Source organism: Notolepis coatsorum (genome assembly GCF_963971535.1).
Source record: "Notolepis coatsorum genome assembly, chromosome: 10".
Taxonomy (NCBI): Eukaryota; Metazoa; Chordata; class Actinopteri; order Aulopiformes; family Paralepididae; genus Notolepis; species Notolepis coatsorum.
The window spans coordinates 67,581,294-67,598,485 of NC_140174.1; positions in this window are offsets into that span (position 1 = coordinate 67,581,294).

Below are 17,192 nucleotides of genomic sequence, written 5' to 3' on the forward strand. Positions count from 1 at the left end.
GCATTTGTTTTGTTCCCCGGAGCACACTAGGTGCGTGGAGATAAGGGGTTATCTCAGTTGGCAGAGCGAGACGTAGGGTGACCAGGTCAAAATGGTTCAGTCGCAGGACAGCAGCACTGCTTTTGCGGGACAATGTGGGACACGTAGGGGGGGGGGGGCAAAAAAATTAAAAAAAATTTGATTGCTAATTAAAATTAAATAAATGTATTTATTATTTAAATGCCTATATATCATATTCGACGCAGACGGTAGGCTATATATAGCTCATTTTGTTATTAATCTTATTAATCTCACCTCCGGTTTTGGGGATATTAGCCTCCGGATTCTATTGCCCCCTTCCCTCTGGACAGTGTCCCGGCGATTGATACTCCCAGTGTATTCTGTTATTATAACAAACTGACCCTCTGATTCAGTTCTCAATAATAGTCGGGCCAGACTTGCTGAAGAGGCGCTCCTCTGAACAACTATATGTGACGTCCCCCTCTCCTCCATGGGTGAAGCTCCTGTCAGTGGCAGATCCTGCATTCTACCTTTTGGGGATCATCTGAAACGGTGTTCTGCGAAATTCTACTACCTGCTGGCACGCATGGCGCACGCATGCGCATGACCCACAATCGTTCACACTACAATATCCTGCCACCTTGCTGACGAACGTCTTGTTGAGTCTTGTTGTTGATATATCTTAAACAATATCTTAAACATATGTTTTTCATTGCACCTTTTGAACTGTATATGCATGTAAATATTTGCATGTAATTGGCTTTGCAGCCGAATGTATTTGTAGATGATAAAATGTCGGTACACCTGTTGGAATTCGGAGTGAACTATAGGGTGACGTCACCCAGCTGTCCAAACATATAGGCGATTCGCGCTACGGCAGCAGTTCTCAGCAGAGTAGTAGAATTTCGCAGAACACCGGCTCGAACAGGTGACAGGCAGCGCGACTCGAGTGAGCTGCTCAGCAGCCTCGGCTGGAGATGCATCCTGCTGCAGGACCACAGCACTGACACTCTCAGGACCGTGACACTTTGCGGACCCACACTCTCCAGACCCTCGCTCCCATTGGCTGATTTGGGTCACGTGACCGTCCCACTCCAATTCAGCCATTGGGTGGGACGGTCACGTGACCCAAATCAGTCAATGGGAGCGAGGGTCTGGAGAGTGTGGGTCCGCAAAGTGTCGCGGTCCTGAATGTGTCGGTGCTGTGGTCCTGCAGATGGATACTATTGCTCGGCTGCGCAATGCATTGGTTTGTGACGTCGCCCGATTTTTTTATTTTAAATATAAGAGGGTATTGGAACGAGGCATTAAATTAACAACATTTAAAAAAAATTTTAAATAATAATCTTTGAAAGATAAAAAAATTAAAAATTAAAAATAATATATTTTTTTTTTATCTTTGAATTGCAGGACATTGTTTTGTTGTTGCGGGATGCGGGACAAACGGCCCAATATCAGGACTGTCCCGCGAGTCGCGGGACAGGTGGTCACCCTAGCGAGACGTGATAGCCAGTTGATATATAACTACAATAAAAGCTGTATCTGTGAATGTTATGCTTGACATGCTCCCAGAATGCACCTGCATACCCTACAGTTTAAGAGCAGAGGATGCAAGCTTTACAAGGATTTCATATTTACCCTGCATAGCTCGATTACATTGTTTGTCATAGTCATGTTGAATTACTTTATCTCAACGTAAGCTGTGATGGCCGAGTGGTTAAGGCGTTGGACTCGAAATCCAATGGGGTTTCCCCGCGCAGGTTCGAATCCTGTTCACAGCGAATCACCATGTACCATTCCTGGAGGTAAAAATATTACCATATTCACAAAGCTTTCTACTGTGACAGTGCTGATCTGCTGTCAGTGACCTTGACATGTATTCAATCCGACAGACTGAAGCTGACTCCAGATCAGATATCCCACTTTGCAATGCTTTTTCTTGTGTATCCCAAGACACTGATATAGTTAATTATGAGCTGCTAAGGCTGAGTAGATAAGGTGTCGGATTTTAAAACCAATGGAGTTTCCCTGAGCAGATTCTAGCCCTGCTCACAGCGATGCATGGAAAACATTCGTCTTGATATTCCATACCTTCACCTCAAGATCGGTTAAAACCAACAAAAAAGCCAAAAATATTACTTTTGAATCAGAATCAGAAAGGTCTTTATTGCCAAGTAGTTTTCACATACAAGGAATTTGCTTTGGTCGTTTTCGGTGCGACATTAACGGACAGACAATAACGGTGAAAGATAGGTGAACACTATTTAGTCATTCAGATGTTATTGTATATATTTATGTATTTAGCATTTTAAGTATTTTAAGTACCTTACGTTGATTTCATTCTACTGTTGCACTTTTTATATTAACCACTCTCAGCACAGTCACCTTTTTCATACATCATTATTATGCTGGTTTTTATTGTTCTATTGTGTATTGTATTGCCATGCTGTAGGTCGAGGGGGCAAGACCCAAGAATCTTGCTATTTTTTTGTATGAGGAATATGTCAAAGATGCAACAATAAAGCTGGATCTGAATCTGAATTTGCACCCACCAGCTGACCAAGAGGAAACTCTCTTGTAGACTGTATCATGCCGTTGTTATGGAGACGAAGGAACCTACTGACTCTGGACAAAACATTATGCTGGCAGCAAGGCGGACAAATATTCCATACAATAAAAGCTGTCTCTGTGAATGTTAAGCTTGAAATGCTGAGCTTGACCCTGTTGACTTTGCATTGGTCTGTTGCTAACTAGCCGGAGCTAGAATGAGGAACAGGAAGCAGGGTCCACCATATCAACCATCCTTGCCGATTTATTCAGCCTGAATAGCTTCCCTCTTAGTTGTAAGAAGGTCACCATGATACAACACCCCGTTCTATCTATTATACTTTTATGTTTTGTAGTTGAAGGCGTCTGTAGAGCCTACTCCGTTATATCTGACATACAGAGGTTGAATCGACACAGTTTTCCCCAAATACAATTGTTATGGCTGATTGGTTTAAGTACTGTCCTTTTGCTTGTGGTGCAGTGCACTGTCACTGAGACTTGATATTTTGTGCCATAGACTGGGACTGAAAAAGGTCACAGGCATAATGTTTGAACAAGCATGAGTCACAGGAAGAAGGAATATTTACTCCACATTGGAGGACTTCAGATCTCTCTCTCTTTTCACTCTCTCTTTTCGCTCTCTCTCACTTATTTCTCTGATCATACTGTAAGCATGGATTGTATTAAATTATTATTATTATTATTATTATTATTATTATTATTATTATTATTATTATTATTATTATTATATTATTATTATTATTATTATTATTATTATTATTATTATTATTATTATTATTATTATTATTATTATTATTATTATTATTATTATTATTATTATTATTATTATTATTATTATTATTATTATTATTATTATTATTATTATTATATAATTTATATAATTATTTCCACCAAGCAGAAGCTTGGAGGGGAGATCATGTAATTTTCCAAACTACAGGGTTGATTTGGATGAAATGTAACACATAGGCTGACAGCAGGCCAAGGATCTGAATTCTTGAATATTTATTATCCATTATTGTCCATTGAAATAGATGTTGTTTGGGATTACTTTTTATCTCTATTCTCCACCCAGTGGCAGTGTAATACAAGTGATTGAGTGGCCTGTGATGTTCAGAGGATGATTTACAATATGTTTTAACTTTTTAATATAGATATGTTTTATAATATTGCAATTACTGTCACACACCTGTCTTGGTTTTCTCAATTCTTGCTGTGATTGTGTTTGTGCTGCTTCTTATAACTGTGCTAATAATAAAGTAAACTAACTTTATTAGCAGCACATACTAACGGGTGTGCTGATCTGCAACACTGGCGCCCCCCAGGGAACTGTATTGGCACCCTTTTTGTTCACCCTGTACACCTCAGACTTCCGCTTCAGCTCCGGGAACTGCCATCTCCAAAAGTTTTCTGATGACTCTTCCATCGTTGGATACATCACCAACGACAACGAGGAGGAGTACAGAGCTGTGGTGGAGAGCTTCACAGAGTGGAGCAACGAAAACCACCTACAGCTCAACATCAGCAAGATGAGGGAGATGGTGGTAGACCATTGGCGGAGCAGGAGGAAGCCCCCAACTCCATATTCTATGTTAAACTAGGAGGCCACATATCTGAGATATATGACAACAAATATGGAGTTGCACAAGGGAGTTGCTTAGGTCCTTTACTCTTCTCCCTTTACATGTTACCGCTGGGTGATATCATCCGAGAACATAATGTAGGTTTCCATAGCTATGTGGATGATACACAACTGTACATATCTGCTGAACCAAATGATACAGCTATTAACTCCATCACAGACTGCTTATTGGCAATAAATAAATGGATGAGTAAGAACTTCCTGAAACTAAACGAGAACAAAACTGAAATTCGAATTATCGGCCCCAAAACAAAAAATAAATGTTAATAAAGAACCTGGGAGGACTAACCCCTTGGATCAAAACTGAGGTCACAAGTCTCAGGGTTATCATAGATTCAGAACTGAACTTCAATTCTCATATTAACAAAGTGACCAAAACATCGTTCTTCCATCTCAGAAATATAGCAAAAGTACGACCATTTATTAATCAAAACGATGCTGAGAAGCTAATTCATGCATTCATATCTAGCCGGTTAGACTACTGTAATCCACTTTTCACAGGTCTCCCTAAGAAAACCACAGAGAGGCTTCAGCTAATCCAAAACTCTGCAGCCCGACTGCTAACTAGAACCAAAAGGAGAGAGCACATTAGTCCAGTCTTAGCTGCTCTACACTGGCTTCCTGTAACATTTAGAATTGACTTCAAGGTCCTTCTCCTTATACAAAGCTCTAAATGGACAGGGACCTAGCTACATGGCCAACACTCTGATCAATTACAGGCCAGCAAGACCACTGCAATCATCAGCTGCTGGACTACTAGAGCCTCCCAGAAACAGTCAAAAGAGGATCGGTGATGCAGCCTTTATCAACTACGCACCAAAAATATGGAACAAACTGCCCAAAAACATCAGGGAAGCCAACTCGCTAGACATCTTCAAAAGACAGCTTAAAACCTATTTCTTTGCTCAGGCATTTAAATGAAACATCAGGGACATCCTGACACAAATTGTACTTTACCTGCACTTGTCTTACCCTGCCTACTTGTATACACTTCCTATCAAATTCATGTGTCGGTTCTATGCTAATTTTATCTCACTGTAATTTTAAGAGCGCTGCTCTGTTGTAATTCAAAACTGATTAAGAGCGATGCACTGCTCTGTTGTATGTTAAATACCCTGTTGTATGTCCGTTCTATTTTATAATTTTTTGCCTATTTTTAAACTGAATCAAACCGCACTATTTTTTTACTCTGTCTATTCTATTATCATTATTTGTATTACTGAATGAAAATGTAAACAGAGAGGCCTATTGGGATGCTAGATCCTAATGTGAAACACTGTGATTTACCTTACCTTGCTACCTCTCTATCTTTTGTATCTTTTTTATGCTCGCTTATGCCTCTATATTTCACTGTTGTGAAGCACTTTGAACTGCAACTTCTGTATGAAAAGTGCTATACAAATAAAGTTATTATTATCATCATCCAGGGGGTGGAGGTGGAAATGGTGGATAACGAAGGTTATTCTATAACCCTAGTTATATGAGTATAGTGAGCCCTCTGCTCTATTGGAACTATCCCTTTAATCATACTATCAATGAAAAACTTTCTCCACATGTACGCACCTACTCACCTCTGCCTGACCACACCCAAATCCGCTCCTATATAAGCGGGGTCGTGGCCACACAATCAGCTCCTTCCCCAGTCTTTCACCGCCAAAAAGGGAAGACCGTGGGGTCCTCAGTGAGTCAGAGCAGAGCGCTCGCTATACTCATATAACTAGGGTTATAGAATAACCTTCGTTATAAATCGTATAGCTTTACGCTCTGCTCTATTGGAACACAGGAGCTGAGCAGAGCGAAAAGCTCGACAGATGTACCCGCTGAGGCCCCCTACAACCATCAGAATACAGGGGAGGATCTGAGCCCCCGGCGCCCCCTAGCGGGGGATGGGAGGGAGATCGGACCCGACTGTGCGCAGACCGTGGGACTTACCTTCGTTTAGAAGGGCCCGCGACCACTCGAGCGCGCATCCCACACGCCACCAGGGAACGGACGCAAAGCAAAAAAAAAAACATCACAGCCCCCAATATCACGGGGTCAGGGTTTAAAAAAGAAAAACCAAACCCTGTGGCAAGGCCGTAGCAGCGGAGCACGGAGGAGGTCCCAGCCCTAGGCCAAACCCGAGGACTAGGACCCCCTGAAAAAGGGGCCTGGTGAGGCCAACGAGGCTGCGGCATCGAGACCCCACCAGACGGTCACTGGTGACACCACCCCCCACATCGCCAGCGTATTGGACAGGGCCTAAATCAGGTGAAGGCCCTTCCCCCCTTGGCACGCCGCTCTGAAGTGCTCTCAAGGAGGCTTCCCCCCCCACAATACTGTGGGGCCAGCCGGCGTGCCAGGGAGACAACCCTCCAAGGAGGTTGATCCCTCAATCCAGGCAAACAGGTCCCAAGAGCAGAACTCGACCTGTGCCCGGAGCACTGCGGACTAGACAGGCGCCTAAGGGGTCTACTGTAAGAACAGTACCCCGGTATGCTGTGCACCATGTCACAATCTCCACGAAACCCAACCCCGCCAATTTATTAATCGTGTGGGGTCGAGGTTCAGAGAAAGAGGCTGACACAATTGGCAGACGTCATGAAAGATGCAGGGGCATACTCTCTGGCAGACGGGGTCAGGCCCGGCCTCAACCCGAGAGTCGACTCTGCTACCAACACACCGGGGAGCCAACCACCCCCCTATGTTTATTTTAACAGGAGGCGGTTGCTCCCTTAACCCACTAAGAAACCCCAGAACATAACTGCGCGTATACACAGGCTATACAAGCAGTTCAAGCATTTCAGGTGTCAAAAGGGTTAACACAGGCCAACAGGTCATCGAGGGCAAGGCCCGACCTGGGCCTGGCAGACCGGGACCTACACAGGGATGCATAGAGGAGTTGACAGGGCAACCTCCCCGACAGCCCCCTTCCATCCCCGGCTTAGCAGGGAGGGAGGGGTGAAACAAATGGAGAAGGACCAAGCCCCCTAACATAGTGCAAAGGTACAACACAGTATGGACCAAAGCACGTAACTGTCAAGAGCAACTCGTGGTGGCATCCATATGACACACACATTCATGCCATCAATCCCTGTGACGTCCGGCCCGACCTGGCAATTCCCCCCCGGAAAAGCACAAAGTCCTTCGGGGTACCAGAACTGCAGATCTGCGCCCCGGCTGGCAACGGGTTAAACTGATCCAGTCCGGCGTGACTAGGACACGGGACTGGTTCTGGTCGCACCGGACCGGATCAGTTTAACCCGCCGCCCCTAGTCCTAAGAGGGGGGTAGGTACGCGTGTCGATCCAAAACATCACAGATGGCGCCACCAAGACGGTCAGTACGCGAACGCACTGCTCCTGGTGGCCCACCTAACGGGCGTGAGACCCCTCCGCCAATTTTTTTATCTACTCCGTCATGTCCCCCCAGAGGTGTACGCGAGCCCTCAAGTCTAACCTAGTGCACTGGCGCTCGGTAGAGACAAGTCTCCCTCCTAGCCAACCGCATAAAAAACACAGTTTTTATGATGTTTGGTCAACCAAGGTGCGCCGGCCTACAAAGTGGTTTCAACATTGAAAACACCAGGGCCAGCGCCAAAACGGTCTTGCAGCGTGTATGTTCGCTGAGAACCCGAAAACAGTGACGGTGAATTTCTAACAAGAAACACCACACAACGTTTCCTCCTCGCTGTCTGGGACGAGCAGCAGGAAGCCGGCCTATAAGACACAGACACGGGTCTCATATGACGAGCCTGGGGGTAAAAAACCTCGTAAATTCTGCTCTTTATGTAAGAGGGGAAGACAGAGGTTTCCCCAGAGAGACCTCAATGTGAGTAAAACAATTGAAAACGGTTCATGTAACACATTGGGCTAAGTAGACAAAACGGCCCAATATACACTACTGTTAGAGAGCAGAGCAGAAGGACCAATTAGTCCCGACTGCATTGCATCATCCATCCTTTACAATGACAGCGGTCTGCAGCACAGGCCCTGGAGATGTCTCTTGGCCAATAAGAAAACGCGCTTGCTTCAATGGCCTCTCAAACCTGGGAATAAAAACAGCGTCAATTCTGCTCTTTATGTAAGAGGAGAAGACAGCAATTTCCCAGAGAGACCACAACGTGAGTAAAACAATTGAAAAAGGTTCATGTAACAATTGGACTAAGACTCTCTGAGGAGGAGGCTCTGAAACTCTGAGGAGGCTCCCTCACTGAGAGGGAGGTTCTGAAACTCCCTGAGGAGGCTCTGAAACTCCCTGAGGAGGAGGCTCTGAAACTCCCTGAGGAGGAGGCTCTGACCCAATATACACTACTGGTAGGGAGCAAAGCAGAAGAACAAAATGTCTCTACTGCATTTCATCACCTATCCTTTACAATAACAGCGGTCTGTAGTACAGGCCCTGTAACTCACGGACATGTCTCTTGGCCAACAAGAAAAAGCACCTGTGACGTTTTCAAATGGCCGGGGGAATCCCGTGTCCCACCTATCTCTGATTTGGTGTGGGAGACAGGAACCCCCCCCCCCCCCCTGTGACGAGAGAGAGAACACCCTCGACAGGGAGACTGATAGGTAGAAAGGTACAACCTCTCGGCCAATCAGTTTCGTAAAGGATATAAATATGTCCGGGGGGAGGTTTATTTTATCTACCCCCCTCACCACCTTACCCCTGATACAACGCCATAAAAAAGCAGAGCTGTGACACCAGTTGTATGGCGCACCAGATGAAAGCACATACTTCTATCCTGTAGAGTAAAAGCTTTACATCATGCACGCCAGCCACAGACGATAACCTTGTTTGTGTAAAAAACTGGCTTTATACACGGCTCTGGTTTATGTGCGAAACTTGCCACCCGAAATTTATATCTTTACCCTTAAGTAAAGAAAAAATATCAGACTAAAGAGAGGGACAAAAAGGACCTCGGTTCAAGAGCCATATATGCACAACTTCTGTAGGCTAACACCCAATCCAGTTGTGGACTCAGTGCCATGTTTACCTAAACGTAAACACGAACACACACAACCCTCATTCACAGTAAGAAGAACGCCGTCTTTAGGAAGAGAGAAGACATAAGTCCTCGACCAAGTGCTAGCTACAGGCCTTGCTAAGTTATACATAATAGCGACTGAAGGGAGGGACTCAAAACAGTCCTTGGTCTACATGCTACACATGTACAACTCTGTAAGCTAACAACAATAGCAACCAGTTGTGGACTCAAATGCCACGTTTACCTAAACGTAACACATGAACACAACTCTCATCATACAATGAAGCCCCAAGTTCACTTTTACCACGTAAGAAAGAACACGGCTTAGAGAAAGGACCTAAGCCCTTGGTTAAATGTTAGCACACATACAAGTTATACACCAAAACAATTTTCAGAGAAAATGTACAAACACTCTCAAGCAAGAACACTACCCTAGCATTTTGCAGCTGCAGGCCCATATTGCACACGTTGTATCCCCCAAAATACAGTGAAATAAACACACGTTTTGTTCAACAAAAACATTCCCCCCTAGGAGGGAGCTTTTGTGCTATTAACCAAAACATTTTGGGGGGAGGAAGGGAGAGTAGGGCATAGTGTAATGTGTCCTACCTGACCAAATGGACGTGGGATGAAAGGCAGTGACAATGGTTGGTCCACCTTGTTGACGAGGCCCTTGCTGGCAGGGCCAGAAGTGGCGACGACTGGAGCTCGCTCCGGCGTTTCGCCCACATCCTGTGACCGGCCATGGTGCAGGTTCACGACATCTTCTGTCAGAGATGATACCGAATTAGAGTGTTCAAGGCCCGCTAACCTCCCCACGGTTAACGCCAATGGTTAGCATAAGCTAACGGTTGACTCCAGGCTGGCGGTTAGCACCAAGCTAATGGCTAGCCTTCCCTAAGCTCACCGTCGGTTCCGACCAACGGCTAGCTACTGGCTAACAGCTAGCTCTTACCAGCCTGTTCGTTAGCTACCGGCTAACGCAGCAGTAAGCTAACGACTAGCTCTCACGGGCCTACTGTTAGCTGGGGAGCAGCGATGCAGGCCTGGTCACTCAAAATAGCCGACTGCTTCCTCTTTAGCCCTAAGAAAAAAGGACAGACAACGCAAGCCTCGCTCACAGGGCGTTGCTTGTCAGAGATACAGTGGCGTCAACAGCGAAGCCTCGATTATGCAGGCCGCTGTTGCCCTTTGCTCGGGGATAATTTTCTAACAAAAACACACAGAGCTCGCAACCTTCACGCCGGGAGGCCTCCCACTTTCAGCAAGCAGGATCATCATCCAGCGTGGCGGCAGAGGGCTTCCGTCTTCAGAGACCAGGGACTTGAACCCTAGACTCGGAAACGGGGCTCCCAGGAAAACAAAGCTACAAACTCTCGAGGAGGAGCGCTGTGTTGTCGTGGGCCGTCAAACAAGAATCGCCCTCCACACCGCTATGGAGAGGATTCTCGCTCGGAACCGGCTGTTCTGCGGGGACGCAAGCTGCGCAGCTCCCCCACACAACTGACACACCTGAGGCTCGCGTCGCAAAGGCACCACCCGCCCAGAAAGACCGTCGGCTCTCTCAGCCGATCGCCTCTCGCGGCATATTATCCAGCTGCCAGCCAGAGCACAATGCCCGCGGGGGAACTGCCCCAAATGCGACGTGCCGGTGGAGGTCAGAATAATCTTCTAGACTCTCCGGTAGTGAAGACATTATCGCTTTCTTTTCTCGAAAGTGAGAGAGAAAATACAAAGATACAATGTCAACGCAGCTCCTTTACCAACTAACTACTTTTAGCACTAAACTAAAGTGGTGCTATACACGGACTTCACAGTGGTGAAAGTAGGGAAGGAGCTGATTGTGTGGCCACGACCCTGCTTATATAGGAGCGGATGTGGGTGTGGTCAGGCAGAGGTGAGTAGGTGCGTACATGTGGAGAACGTTTTTCATTGATAGTATGATTAAAGGGATAGTTCCAATAGAGCAGAGCGTAAAGCTATACGATTTATAACTACAAATTCCTGGGTGTTCTTATGAACAACAAACTGGACTGGACGAACAACACAGAGGCCCTCTACAGGAAGGGACAGAGCAGAGTGTTCTTCCTGAGAGGGCTCAGGTCATTCAATGTCTGCAGCAAACTGCTGCAGATGTTCTACCAGTCTGTGGTGGCTAGTGCCCTCTTCTTCACTGTGGTATGCTGGGGGGGCAACACCAACCAAAATAAATAAACTGGTCAAGAAAGCAAGCTCTGTGGTAGGAGCGGACCTGGACAGTCTGGAGGTGGTGGCAGAGGGGAGGACGAGTAGGAAGCTGTATGTCCTTGAGAACCCCTGCCACCCCCTCCATGATGAGCTGACCGCAATGCGGTCCACGTTTAGTCACAGACTTATCCTCCCGACATACCACAAAGCGTTTCGGGCAGTCCCTTGTGCCGGTGGCAATCAGGCTCCACAACCAGGCAAGGTCAGGACAGGCTAACTGCCGTGGACTGAAGGGGCTGGGTTGTGGACTGTAACTAATTAATTAATTAACATCACGATTGGACTTGTTTCTTTTTCTTTTCTTCCATTCACCACTTTTAGCTCTATTTTTGCCCTATTTTAGCTCTTCTTTTTAGCCCTATGTATTTGTCCATCTTTGTTTTTAACGCATACTAAATAAGTGTACGTTATGTATTAACTGTTTATATTAACTGTTTTTAAATTGCTGTTATGCTGGGATGGACATCTGAATCTCCCCTTGGGGATAAATAAAGGTTTTCAATAACTACAATACATGTTGTATCTGTTGTGCATCTAAATAAACCTACACGCTTTACAAGCCTTTCATTGTTAGCCTGTGTATAGCTTTATTACATTGTTTGTCATAGTCATGTTGACACCTGTTCTCAAGCTTTGATGGCTCTGATGGTTCTTATGACATGGCTTCCTAGGCTACTGTCAAGCTTATATTCAGTGTCCCACCACTGGTGGACATAGCAAGGCAATTTAATGACACTGCGAACGAAGACAAGAAAAAACATTTCACAGTTAAATCCTGGTAAACAACAATTCACAAAGCTTGGCCTCAAATTCACAATATTTGTTATTGTACAAGTGCTTATCTAGTATCAGTGACCATGGACCTTATATATTCAATCTAACAGACAGAATATTTGTCTTGTCTTCCAGTGTATGGGGTTGCATTCCCGTCGGCGTGCATGGCGTTGAGTGGCACGCAGGCTGTTTGTGTTTTCCTTCGGTCATGACATGCTTTATCAGGGGGTGTGTCTTGGATGGGGATGTGGTGGGGATTGCTGTGTGGGGTGTTTAGGGAACTGGCTATTCCGGGGGGGTTCACATGCCTTTGAGCAACACTGTACTTATTGGACTTATTTTATGCCTATTCTTATGTCTGCACATTCTATGTTGCACTACTTTTATTGTCTTTTATACCGATTCTTATGTCTGCACTTCATGCATTGCTTTTATTCTGTCAACTGTATGCAAATTGTATGCCTATGTTCATTTTATGCTATTTGCTGTGGGACACTTTGGGCTGTGGTCCATGTGTGAAAGGTGCTATATAGATAGAGTTATTATTATTTATTATTATTATATTGTAAAAAATATATGCTTTGAAATATCTGTAAGTCAGGCCTGTTGAATTCAAGTCAATAATCACAAGCTGTGATGACCGAGAGGTTAAGGCGTTGGACTCGAAATCCAATGGGGTTTCCCCACACAGGTTCGAATCCTGTTCACAGCGTTGTACTTATGACTTGGCTTCCTAGTGTCAAGCTTAGATTCAGTGTCCCACTACTGGCAGACATAACAGGGCAATTTAATGACACTGCGAACAAAGATAAGAAAATACATTTCACAGTTAAAACCTAAACATCAATTTTACAAAGCTTGGGCTCAAATTCATAATATTTGTTATTGTACGAGTGCTGATCTAGTATCAGTGACCATTAACCTTATTCAATCCAACAGACAGAATATTTGTCTTGTCTTCCAGTGTATGGGGTTGCATTCCCGTCGCTGTGCATGGCGTTGAGTGGCATGTGGGCTGTTTGTGTTTTCCTTCGGTCATGACATGCTTTATCAGGGGGTGTGTCTTGGATGGGGATGTGGTGGGGATTGCTAATTTTATGCCTATGTTCATTTTATGCTATTTGCTGTGGGGCGCTTTGGGCTGCAGTTCATGTGTGAAAGGTGCTATATAGATAGAGTTATTATTATTTATTATTATTATATTGTAAAAAAATATTTAAGCATTGCAATGTCTGTAAGCCTCGATATTCCATACCTTCAACTCAACATTTGTTAAAACCAACAAAAAGGTGTAATAATAGATAACCAAGTAAATTCAAACAGTTATAAATAAATTATTTTCACAAGGTACAGGGATGAGGAAGGGATTTGACATTCACAGGTGTTTAAATTTTTATTTGATTTTCTTCATGTTTTACATATATATTTTTTTATGTTTTACATTATATTTGTATATATATGTTTAGTAAGAACTTAAATCAGTAAGGAATTACATTCATTATGAGTAGTGGAAAGGAGGTAGGATTAAATAAGTTTATACTTCTTCCTACTCCTTTTCGAACATGTAAATTGAGTTATGTTCTTTTTTGTTTTGTTTTTGTTTTCTTGTTTTTTTTTCATTTTATTGCTAGAGATGAATGATTTGTTATTGTTTTATTTACATGTTCGAAATAAAGATTTAAAATCAAATCAAATCAACCATTCATGATGAAGTGACATTTTACACCCACCTGCTGCCCAATAGGAAGCTTGCTTGTAGACTGACTGTCTCATGCCGAGACCAAGGCACCCACTGACTCTGCCCAGAGAAAGGAGAGGCAGACAAGACATTATGCTGGCAGCAAGGCTGACAAATACTCCATACAATAAAAGCTGTATCTGTGAATGTTATGCTTGACATGCTCCGATAATGCACCTGTTATCCTGTGTAGCTCAATTACATTGTTTTCCATAGGCCTGTTGAATTCCAGTCGTTAATCACAAGCTGTGATGGCCGAGAGGTTAAGGCGTTGGACTCGAAATCCAATGGGGTTTCCCTGCACAGGTTCGAATCCTGTTCACAGCGTTGTACTTATGACTTGGCTTCCTAGGCTATTGTCAAGCTTAGATTCAGTGTCCCACTACTGGCAGACATAACAGGGCAATTTAATGACACTGCGAACGAAGATAAGAAAATACATTTCACAGTTAAATTCACAATATTTGTTATTGTACGAGTGCTGATCTAGTATCAGTGACCATGAACCTTATTCAATCTAACAGAATCTTTGTCTTGTCTTCCAGTGTATGGGGTTGCACTCCCGTCTGTGAGTGGCACGCGGGTTGTTTATGTTTTCCTTCGGTCATGACTCATGACATGCTTTATCAGGGGGTGTGTCTTGGATGGGCATGTGGTGGGGATTGATGTGTGGGGTGTTTGGGGACTGGCTATTCCGGGGGGGGGGTTCACATGCCTTTGAGCAACACTGTACTTATTGTAGTTATTTTATGCCTATTCTTATGTCTGCACGTTCTACATTGCACTACTTTTATTGTCTTTTATACCGATTCTTATGTCTGCACTTCATGCATTGCTTTTATTCTGTCTACTGTATGCAAATTATGCCTATGTTCATTTTATGCTATTTGCTGTGGGACACTTTGGGCTGCGGTCCATGTGTGAAAGGTGCTATATAGATAGTTATTATTATTTATTATTATTATATTGTAAAAAATGTATGCTTTGAAATATCTGTAAGTCAGGCCTGTTGAATTCAAGTCAATAATCACAAGCTGTGATGGCCGAGAGGTTAAGGCGTTGGACTCGAAATCCAATGGGGTTTCCCCACACAGGTTCGAATCCTGTTCACAGCGTTGTACTTATGACTTGGCTTCCTATAGGCTAGTGTCAAGCTTAGATTCAGTGTCCCACTACTGGCAGACATAACAGGGCAATTTAATGGCACTGCGAACGAAGATAAGAAAATACATTTCACAGTTTAATCCTGGCTAAACCTGACCATTAACCTTATTCAATCCAACACAGAATATTTGTCTTGTCTTCCAGTGTATGTGGTTGCATTCCTGTCGCCGTGCATGGCGTTGTAAGTGGCACGTGGGCTAGTTATAAATAGATTATTTTCACAAGGTACAGGGATGTGCAGCCCATTTCCCATTCCCAAAGTACCACATATTTGCAAAACAAATGTTTATTTTAATATATTATAATCTCCAAATGTAATAACATCTGTATTGAACACTGAACAAACAGTATAATTTTTTTTTTTATAAAATCTTTTTTACTTTCAATTTTCAACAATAATTTCTGTTTGGAAGCGTGGGAAAGTCTCCAGAGAATAGTGAATCATAGTTGTTGTCATCATCTTGTCTGAAATAGTTTATGTTAACCATGTTGTCTTGGAGGTCAGGGTCACACTTCCTTTTGTCATTGACTTTAATTGTTGTCTTAGTTGTGTCATGGTTGTCTTCAGTGTTTGCACGTTTTCTGGTTGGAAGCCTTGGAAAGTCTTCTTCACTGAATAGTGACGGTATGTTTATGCATGCTCATAAGAGATTTGATTTTTTATGTATTTTTTTTAAGATGACACAGAATGTAATGTAATGACAGTTAGAATGTCCTGTTATGTTGTCATGTATTGTACTGTTGTCTCTTTTCTTCTGTCATTACTGGAATTTGTTCAAAAATGTTATACTGTTCTGTTATTATTGTTGTTGATGTTGTGTTGTTATTGTTGAAAATTGAAATTTTAAAAAGTTTGGAGATTAATGATAATATATTAAAATAAACATTTGTTTTGAAAATATGTGGTACTTTGGGAATGGGAAATGGACTGCACATATAATAATAATAATAATAATAATAATAATAATACATCTATTTTATATAGCGCTTTTCCAGGTGCTCAACGCTTTACCTGCACAAAGAGCTTTATAATTGCCTCTCCTTCACCAATTCACACATGCATTCACAGAGCAATGGCAGCCAGACTCATTGGGAGCAATTTTGGGTTCAGTGTCTTGCCCAAGGACACTTCGGCATGTAAACAGAAGGAGCTGGGATTCAAACCACTGACCAAACCATTGACCATATGATCATTAGTTGACCTGCTCTACCTCTGAGCCAGTATTTTGTGGTACATTTAGGTATACTTTGGGGAACTTTGAGGTTCTTTGGGGTATTTTGGGATACTTTGGGGTATACTTTGGGGTATTTTGGAGTACTTTGGGGTATACTTTGGGGTATTCTGGGGTATTTTGGGATTATACTTTGGGGTATTATGGGGTTCTTTGGTGTATACTTTGGGGTATTTCGTGGTAATTTGGGGTATTTTGGGGTACTTTGGGGTATTTTCTGGTACTTTGGGGTGATTAGTAGGACCCGTCTCAGGTCTCTCAAGTTCTAATACGATGTGACACTTGTTCCCATGATGGTGAAATAGATTTAAAGATAACAATAGCTTCAGCTTAAGTTTAATTATTTAAAACCGACAAAAAGGCCTGATAATAAATAATTGTTCACGATGAAGTTATGTGTTGGCCTTTTTCTATTACAGAGAACAGAGGCTGCAGTCCCTCGTCTTTGAAGATGAGATTCACTTATAGCACATAGGAAGGGATGGGCAGAGCACGTACACACTACACACACATCTGCCATCTGTCTGAAGCCTTTGTGTGTCTGTGCGGCTTGACTCCTAGTCAGGTTCTATTTTTACCCACTTAAATGGGGCTAACTAAACATAACCCCCCTACACACACACCCCTGCTGACCAAGAGGAAGCTTGCTTGTAGACTGTCTGTCTCATGCCATCGCTATGGAGACCAAGGCACCCGTTGACTCTGCCCGTTTGTCTGCGAGGCAGACAAAACATTATGCTGACAAATACCCATTCATCCATACTGAATGGATGATCACTTTCCATAGCCATAAAAAGTATTGTGTAATGTAGCCCTACTGGTAGATTTAACATTGGCGATCACGGTGCCAACAATTGATTCCTTG